The 8,064-nt window shown below is 41.1% G+C and overlaps 1 gene segment (V, D, J or C); it reads left to right on the top strand.

Moving 5' to 3' along the window:
• The first annotated feature begins 5,788 nt into the window (after positions 1-5,788).
• LOC308505760 (immunoglobulin kappa variable 1-12-like) lies at positions 5,789-6,278 on the top strand. The segment is given in 2 exons: positions 5,789-5,837; positions 5,962-6,278.
• The last annotated feature ends 1,786 nt before the right edge of the window (positions 6,279-8,064 follow it).

Here is an 8,064-nt window from a genome sequence, read left to right as displayed (position 1 = left end):
CAGCTTCTTGAATTGTGAGATATATATATTTCTATTGTTTACAAGCTGCCCAGTAAATACAAGGTATTTTTGTTATAGCAGCCCAAACATGCTAAGAGAGTCACTTTTCCATACTTTCCCTATGAGCCTAATAAACAGACATCATCAATAACAGTTCATGCATAGCCCAGGGGTATGGATTTCATCTGACTAAGGCTGACGTGTTACTTGCACGTGTTAAGTGATTGACTCAGTGGGACATGAGAAAAGACATGACGGCTGATTCCATCAGAAAGGGGTTTATTATCATGGAATAGGAAGATTACAAATGGAGAGAAAAGCCACATGAGCAGGCTCTAGCAACACAAAGTTCTCATCCTTCAAACCCCTTAGTGTTTTCTGTTGGCAGAAAGGCTATTGCCATGGCAACAGCAATCTGGAGAATCAGAAAGCTGTGTCCACCAGAATGTGTTGCCAGACCAGGACCCATGCCAGCAAACTGAGCACCTGTGGTCATGCATGTCCCCTCCCCTCAGTCTGTTCTGACAACCACTCCTCAGGAATGCATCTGATGGGCAGAGTCTAAGTCACATCTCCGATCGATAGTGCCCAGGCACGTGGTTTAGCCTTTTCAGAACCTCCCACACAGAAAGACCTGAGGGAACACAGAGGATGAAAAGTACTAAGGAAGCTGCTTCACAATAATTGCTTGAGTCAGGAATACAATTATGTATGTATGTTAAATAATTTCCTTTTCTCTACTTTCCTTTCCTTTAAAATATATAAAGAAATGGCCGGGATATTCTTTTTTGTCACCTTTGTAATTCAGACAATAGTTTAAATGTGTTAGAAAATTAATAAAGAAGACATCAAGCAAGGTTGTAGTGACAGGGCCTGAAGGAGGAGTCTCATGCCTACATCCATCTCCAAGTCCCACAGGAAGATCTCTGGTTATAACCACCCTCCTAACGCCCTCTGTCCTTCTCTAAAGGAACTTCCTCTTCTTTTACACTTGTCTTCACCCTGGGTACATTGTCCAGATCGCAATTGTCTCCATTTCCCAAATAAACCATTTGGTCGAGAAATATCTAGCTGACTTTTTGTTTAAGGCCAACATCTTTGGTGGCCTGTACAAGGGTCCAGAGAAGACCCCTGAGAACACCAGGGATGGTGAGCAAACAGGTGTGGCACCCACAGAGCCTTTGAGTTTGCTGTTTTTCTCACTGGCCCAGGAGTTCCAAGGCTAAGTTTTCTCCTGGATTTGAACTTCTACTCTCTTTGTGTTTTGAAGCTCTAGTGACCTTATCCAATGTGTCAGAGGCTTTGTTCTTTTCTGCTAAAGGCCCTGTTTGTCTGCGAGTCCTGGATTTGACACAACGCCTGATTCCTTCAGGTTCAGGCTGTTTTGTAAGACTGGCTAGCCTGTGGCTGGACTCCTTGGAACCAGACTATTTCTATGAAATTGGCTAACCTTCGATTCAATTCTAGACTGGACTGTCTCACTGAAACACAGTTGTTCAGCTTTCGTCCTTTTTCTTCCATGAGCAGGTTGTCTACCAGAGCTGCACGGTTCAGTGTCTGGCCTGATGACGTCATGACTGGGTTGTTTCTCTGACACTGCTGCTTTTGCCTTCAGCTCAGCGCCATTGAAAACAAAATGTTCTACATAAGAATGACTGATTTAGCTTGCAAACTATTTGGGCTCTATAAGCTTTTAAGGTATTTGGGCTATTTAACCCACTGAAGCTGGTTAAGTTGTTTGAACTGTTTAGGCTCTTGGGACTTTGCATGGGGAAAAAAACCTCTAAAACTGGGATCTCAGTTATCTATATATATATATGTGCCCCCGTCCTGTTACACACAGAGACCCTCAACAAATTTGTGTTTAGAAAATGTGGTTGTTCTTCATGCTTATTTCTTACTAAGTGGACTGATTTACATAAATTAATACACAATACCCATGGCCATTATGAGGAAATTTTCAGATCTCCAATCTTACTTATCTTAAAACCAAACTGGTTATATACCACATAGCAGTGAAATCATATGGTTCTCTATTTTTTCTGTCTGACTTATTTCGCTTAGCATAGTAATCTCAAGATCCATCCATGTTGTCGCAAACGGCACTATTTCATCTTTATTATGGCAGAGTAGTATTCCATTGTGTATATATACCCCATCTTCTTTATCCAATCATCTATCGAAGGACACATTCGTTGTTTCTATGTCTTGACCACCATAAATAAAGCTGCAATGAACATCAGAGCACTTATATCTTTATGGGTAAATGTTTTCAGATTTTTTGGGTAGATACCCAAAAAAGGAATTGCTGGGTCACATGGTAATTCTATTCTTAATAATTTGAGCAACCTCCATGCTGCCTTCCATAGTGCCTGCACCAATCTGCATTCCCAACAACAGTGTATGTGTATGTAAAAACAACTAAGGAACCAGACAAATAAATGAAGAAACAAAAACTCATAGACATAGACAATAGTGTAGTGGTTACCAGAAGGTAAGTGGGAAGAGGGATGGTAGATGAGGGTAGAAGGGATCAAACATATCGTGAGGAAAGAACAACTGAGTCTGGATAGTAAACACACAATGTGATATACAGATGATGCAATACAGAATTGTAGACCTGAAGCCTATGTAACTTTATTAACATTGTCACCCCAAAAACTTTAAAAGGAAGAAAGAAAGGAAGGAAGAAAGAAAGAAAGGAAGGAAGGAAGGAAGGAAGGAAGGAAGGAAGGAAGGAAGGAAGGAAGGAAGGAAAGAAAGAAAGAAAGAAAGAAAGAAAGAAAGAAAGAAAGAAAGAAAGAAAGAAAGAAAGAAAGAAAGAAAGAAAAATGCCAGGAAATTGAAAAAAAAAATTGTCCCAATTTTAAGCACTTCACACACCGTCATTATTCTAACCAGTCTTTCCAATGCCCTTCTAATCCCAAATGACAGTGCTCTGAGGAATTACAGGGGCTCTTCCCAACCTTCCCTATTAATTGGCTTAGAAAAACTTTCTCCACATTGAGAAACAGTTTCTCTCTGTACTTACTGATACCGAAGCTACAGACTTGGTGCTCAACCCCAGTGCTATACAGCAGCCCCTGCCTCAGTGTACGAAAACAGTTCCAATAGCGGGGGTCTCAAATGGACCTCAACTGGTTCCCTTCTCTGAAACTGTTCTATTTGTTTAGGCTCCTTAAGAATTACTCACTTTTGTTTCTCTGTCCCTATTTGTTGATTAAGCTAAGGCTTCTTAGAACAGTATCATGCTGGAATTTCTTTCTACCAAAACGGGGGGATATTCTAGAATTTGACAGTAGCCATCAAAATAGCCAATCAGGTAAATTAAATGAACAACTACCGTATTTTATTTGCTCCATTTCTGATGACACTGTAGTTGAATCTGGAAGCATGGCTCATTTGTCCCTATTACATCACCTGTCATTCTCTTTCTGGGAAAAATTTTTAGCTGATATTGGCAGAATCCACAAGGTACCTCCTATCAAGATTCAAGAATTTTCCTAAAACCCATTGCCAGAATCAATATTCCATGAGAGGTCTTTCCAGTTATAAAGCCCACACTACAGACCAATTGAATAGAATTGAGAACCAGAATTAACCCACATAAATATGGACAGATAATTTTTGACAAAGAAGCCAAAAAATACAATGGAAAAAGACAGCCTCTTCAATAAATGGTGCTGGGAGAATTGAAAAACCAATGCAAAAAATGAAACTACACTGCTTTCTGTCATCGTGTACCAAAATTAACTCAAAATGGATCAAAGACCCAAACAAAAGACCTGCAACAAAAAACTGCATAGAAGAAAACATAGGTACTAAACTTATGGACCTTGGGTTCAAAGAGCATTTTATGAATTTGATTTCAAAGGCAAGGGAAGTACGAGTTAAAATAAATGAATGGGACTATATCAAACTAAAAGGCTTCTGCACAGCAAAAGAAACCATCGACAAAATAAAGAGTCAACCAACTGAATGGCAGAAGATTTTGCAAACAATGCTCCGATAAAGGGCTAATATTCAAAATATAAACGGAACTCATACAGCCCAAAAACAACAAAACAAACGATCCAATTAAAAAATGGGCAGATGAACTGAATAGACATTTCTCCAAAGAAGACATACAAATGTCCAATACACATATGAAAAAATGTTCAACATCACTAATCATCAGAGAAATGCAAATAAAAACCACAATGAGATATCACCTCACCCCAGTCAGAATGGCTATCACCAACAAGACAAAGAGTAACAAGTGTTGGAGATGCTGTGGAGAAAAAGGAACCCTTATACAATCTTGGTGGGAAAGCACGTTAGTGCAACTGCTATGGAAGGCAGTGTGGAGGTTCCTCAAAAAATTACAAATAGAATTACCATATGACCCAGCAATCCCTCTCCTGGGTATCTACCCATTATCCTTAATACTTTGAGTTATATGATCATCATCCCTCCTGAATGAAACCAGTCTCCCTCTGTTACAGCCAACTACAATCCCCTTGCATATAACTTCCCCCATACATCCACCCACATACCCTCTTTGGCTCTGATACACTTGTCAGGCCACTGCAAACTTTGCACTCCTACAAGGGTGCTCTCCTCTCCATGCCTGGGCTCCACACCTACAATGAGTGCCCAAGCCTAGGTGAATGTTTTCAACTTGGTCCAATAGTGCCATCACTGACACATGGGGACACCAGTACTCACCCCACTCTTGCTCCATGGTGGGTTCCCCCTCTATCACACATGGATGCCTTTTCCATACTGGGTGGCTCTAATACCCTGTGCATGACTCCCACCCTCACCTTCCTATGTGGTTTTCTCATCACCCTGCTTAGGCCCAAGGCTGTATTCCAACCACTGAGAACTATGCTCTCTTAAAAACTACAAAAGCTATGGTGATGGATAAGTATGCGGGTTAAGGGAACACAGTAGTATGAGGGTTATACATAAGCACTTAGTCTAGGGAAGCCTACAGCTTCTGAAGAGAATAGCTTGGGTTAGGAAGGAAGCGAGGCACAAGTAGTAACCCAAGGAGCTTGGGGAACATGTAGAATAGGCATGGGAAAGACCTGTAGAGAGGAAATGTGGCTGACACATTCCAGATGTGAAGGAGAAAAATCCATGATAGTGGCTGGCCTACATGCAAGTGGAGGATCAGAGACCTTGGAAATAGAAAGGGACAGAACACTAACCTAGAGATGACAGCTTAGCAGTGACAGATACTCAGTCACTGGGCACTTCCTTACAAATCTTTGCACTCAAAAAATTTTTAAATTGTTTATTCTTATACCTCATTGCATCTTTGGATATCAATAGTGTTAATTTACCATACCAAAGGTTTCAAAAATTCAACCCAAAAGCTAGTCTCCTTGTCCTCAACAGTGTGCACAGGAACCAATGCAAAGAGCTGGCAAAATTCCCTGCAAATACTAGGCTTGTGTCACACTCGAAACATTCTGTTTTAGATGAAGAAATAGCAAGAGAAGCTTGTTCTGAAATCTGACCAGAGCAAGAACACTGTACTCAAAGGTCAGTTGAAAGATTCCATGACTGCCGAGGAGAAACACATTCCTTGCAGGCAAATGTGTGCTGCCCTGTGGGGCTGGGGCACCTGGTAGACATGACTGCCCCGTGGTATTGAGACCAGTCAGCCCTGCAGCTGGGCGCAACCTGCCCCAACCCTGCTTATTTGCATGTTACTGGGGTGCAACCCACAGCCCTGGACACATTAATAGTGTGGTCACACCCTGTGCAGGAATCAGTCCGGGCAGGACGTAGCGTGGACATGAGGGTCCCGACTCAGCTCCTCAGCCTCCTGCTGCTGTGGCTCCCAGGTAAGGAAGGGAAACTGGGATTTACTCTGCCCGTGTGGTCAGTGCCACGTAGACTGCAGGGTAGTTATAAGGCTGCTAACATCATTAAGAGTACGGATGTTTGCTTTCATGTTTCCCTTCTCAGGAGCCAGATGTGATATCCAGATGACCCAGTCTCCATCCTCTGTGTCGGCGTCACTGGGAGACACAGTCACCATCACTTGCCGGGCCAGTCAGGGCATTAGCAGTTACTTAGCCTGGTATCAGCAGAAACCAGGGGCAGCTCCTAAGCTCCTGATCTATAACGCAAACAGTTTGCAAACCGGTGTCCCTTCGAGGTTCAGTGGCCAAGGATCTGGCAGAGATTTCACTCTCACCATCAGCAGCCTGCAGCCTGAAGATGTGGCAACTTATTACTGTCAACAGCATAGCAGTTACCCTCCCACAGTGTTAGCAGCCTGAACATAAACCACGAAGCAGACAGCTGGGAGCAGGTTATCTGAGCTCTCCTCTTGGGCCTCCATCGGCTGAGAGCATTTCTCAGAAGCATCCAGTCTTTGATGGTGACTGAAGGCTTTGGTAGAAATTGCCAGGGAGGCTCCTCTGTACCCTAACTCTCTGTCTCTCCTCAGCCTCGGTGGCACATACAACGCCTCTCCTGATTTCATAAAGACCTGAGATCATCACACATGAGATGTCTGGGCTACTGTATCAGTCAGAGTTCATAAAAGAGAAGCCACTCTATGTATTCCAAGCAGGACTTGCTCTAATGTGGGGAATTAATTTGTAACATACATTGTTTCAAAGGCCAAGAGAATTAATAACAGGAAGCAGACAGTGGAAATGTGGGATTTCCAGGTGCTTCCTCCGAAATCAGAGAACACAAGCTGTTGTAGACAGAGGCTGTCTAACCATGTGCTCCCTAGACCTGTGGGGGAGGCCCAGGAGTGGGGGTGCTGATGCTCTCAGCTCCCCAGTGATTCTCCAGTTCTCCTCTCTGCCTGCAGGACCTGATGGATAGTACTGAATCCTCCTCGTCTGACTTCCCAGTGTCAGGGAGGGCCTGTCACTGAGCAACTCTATGGGAAATCATAGAGGGCAAAGGGGTTCTGATAAATGTACTTCCACAAGGGAGAATTATGATGGGGAACAGATAGCAGACATCCTGCATGGTCATTCTTTTTACATCTCTCAGAATTTTACCAGTTACAATTCACTAAGATGTACTTTCATCCTTCGTCATCCATTCTGGATTCAGAACAAGAAATCTCTGTTAAATGTTTGAGAAAACAGAAAAAAAATGAGGGAAATGTTTTGCGTCTACTAAAATAATTTGACAAAGAATAAAAGCCTTTTTTGATTAAAAAATGAAAAGTTTAATATGGGTGGAATATTCTATTTCTCCTATATGAAAATATCTCGCTGTTCAAAATTTTCTTTGGAGCCAGAGCAACACTGACATCCCTGGAGCTTATTACAAATGCAAAACAGCAGGTTCTACTTTACATCCACTTTTGAGGGTCTTCATTTTAACAAGATATCAGGTGATATATATATATATATATATATATATATATATATATATATATATATATATAATGTTTAAGATCCTCTGTTTTAGATAACTTTTATCTCAGTGAAATGGCTCTTTTTTTTCCATTTCCATTTAAGAGTCTCTATTTAAATCCATGTGTTGAAAACACATCCAACTTTATTTTAAATTAACACAAAATTAACTTACTTGAAGATTGTAAGTATTGAAAAAATATAATTATTTGTAAATGGCAGGATGAAATATGTTAAAAATCAAATAGAGTAATGGCTTTTAGGAACTTGAAGAATTACAAAGACCTAAGAATAAATCAAAATTTTATGTAATTGTGTTAGAAACAATTGGACTTATACTTGCTTGTGCCATTTATTTTGGGGATATTGTTCTCCCCGCATTTTGCCCTGAGAATGATGTTCTTTGAGTTCACACCTTCAGTCTTAGTCCCAAAGGAAACAATTCATAGCAGAGACCAATTTATGTACCAGCAGAAGAACCACACAGCTGAGCACTGTCTGGATCATGCAACATGGTCAACATAAACCTTATTGAATATCGAAATGAATTTTTAGTATTTTAGCCACTAAGTTTTTGGGTGGTTCCTTACAAACCATTATTGTGTAAAATCTGACTAACACAATATTCATATATCTACACATATAGATAGACAGATTTCACTAAAACTTATGACATAAAATA

This window comes from Rhinolophus hipposideros (assembly GCF_964194185.1).
Source record: "Rhinolophus hipposideros genome assembly, chromosome: 12".
NCBI lineage: Eukaryota > Metazoa > Chordata > Mammalia > Chiroptera > Rhinolophidae > Rhinolophus > Rhinolophus hipposideros.
Note: the sequence above shows the minus strand (reverse complement) of the source record. Positions and strands in the feature narration are given on the sequence as shown.